Source organism: Acyrthosiphon pisum, chromosome A1, assembly GCF_005508785.2.
Source record: "Acyrthosiphon pisum isolate AL4f chromosome A1, pea_aphid_22Mar2018_4r6ur, whole genome shotgun sequence".
In the NCBI taxonomy this organism is placed as follows: domain Eukaryota; kingdom Metazoa; phylum Arthropoda; class Insecta; order Hemiptera; family Aphididae; genus Acyrthosiphon; species Acyrthosiphon pisum.
The window spans coordinates 14,126,254-14,128,197 of NC_042494.1; the positions used below are offsets into that span (position 1 = coordinate 14,126,254).

At 36.0% G+C, this 1,944-nt stretch overlaps 1 pseudogene; it reads right to left on the minus strand.

Annotated features, from left to right (window-relative positions):
* Nucleotides 1–483: 483 nt before the first annotated feature.
* Nucleotides 484–1,944, minus strand: part of LOC107884345 — a 4,967-nt pseudogene continuing 3,506 nt past the window's right edge.

Here is a 1,944-nt window from a genome sequence, read left to right on the forward strand (position 1 = left end):
TGTATTTTATTTGACATTGCCAGGCAAGGCACTCGTAGATGAGTTGCCTGGTTAACCAGCGATCCACGATAGAACTTCCGGCAAGCATGAAGCAGACAACTACAGACTTCCATGTAAATTTAATATCATTTTGTTATATTTATCGGCAACCGTATCTTCGATACAGCGTCACTCCTTCCATCAGCAAAATTTCAGACTACAGTACGTCAGTACAACACTGATGACACTTCCCCGCACATATTTAAGAATTAACCGTATCTCCGATACAATAACGGCGCTATCACTATTAATGTATCCTTGTATCCCTAAGCCGTCACTATATTGTATTTGTATTACTACCTAGGTACTTATCTTACTAGGTCTTATCTTTCAAATAAATAAATAATTTGTACATTTTTTTTTTTTGTAAGTATAACACAATCACAGTTACATTAGTTTATCATAATAGTAAACTGACACTTTAAAGTACAAAATATAGCTAGTAATAATTTTTTAACAATATAATCGGTTGAGCGCGTAATTCTGAATAAGCCCATATGTACCAATAATCATTTTGAAATTGATTGAAAACGCAACCAAATTCCATTTTTTGATACCAACAGGGGCAATCCAGATTTAAATTTAAGCGGAACTTCGGTTTTTTCGCCTGGCAAAACTCGAAACGTTGTCAATATTTGTGAGAGGACCATTTTCATTTCCAATTCGGCAAATCTTTTTCCTATTAATGACATAAATGTAAGTACGTGTAATAATAATCATAAAATATTTGAAATTTTGAACGCAACTGCTGCAGCTTACATTCATTATTGTATTAGTAAATATATACCACCTACCTAATGACAATACCACGTATCTACATTTTACGAATTGTTCAGGAGAGTGAAAAAACTGAAACTAGTCACATATACTAGTTGGATAAGTGCTATCACTTAAATCCAATTTGGAGGGAAAATAATTAATTCTAGGTTATTGTACAGAAAATACTTTTTGTGCGCAAGGAGATTACAAATATTTTGATACCAAAAACTCATTTTGTGTAAAATGTCAGTTACGTGGTATTGTCATTAACATAACGCTATACAAAACCGTGGTCCGTCTCCAAACGGTAAGTAAGTACCAGACATCCGTTTAGTCTTTTCTTCCGGTGAAAACCTTTGCGGATCAAATTTATACGGATCGGGGTAATATTCTGAATCGTGATGAATACTGTTCAAGGGTATCATGATCCTAGTGCCCTTTTCAATGACCAAAGACCGGGCACTTGGTATGTTTTCACTGTTTCTCTGAACAACGCGTTGGTTACTCCGTACATACGCCCCGTTTCTGAAATATACGAAATCGACAGTTTGAAAATATCATGATATATTTCACTGTAAATACACAGACTGCAGAGGAGATGTATGCGATTCCATGAGCAGTACCTAAGTTGGCTAAGTTACGTTCACAGCAAACTCGTCGACGGTTGACGCTAAACTTACCAACGTCGGACGTCCAACACGATATGTTAGCTTCCGATACCTATTATACCTATATATATATATATTTATTATACTTTTTTTATTAACCCGCGGAAACATAGGCCATTGCGGGTGGTTTTTCAACTGTGGCTACTGTTGGTTGGGTTAACACGTGTATTTAGTTTTGGCAGAATTTCGAATTGGGCAACCGTAGGGTTTCTGCCATGGCCGGCCGGACATTTAATCTTAAATCGCAATATTCACCTGCCAATACCATGTCGCTGTAATGAAGATCTACCAAAAAATCATTGTTAATTTTCCCGTGTTCTTTCGCCTTTGAATTCATCTCGTCGCGCATTCCTTCCTGGATGTGTTGGGTTCAGAGCTAACTGGTAACAAACAAAAACTCAATCAAGTATTGCCGACTGAAATTTAATTTATGCCGACTCATATTTTTCTAAAAAAAAAAATTACGTGAAGTATAAAA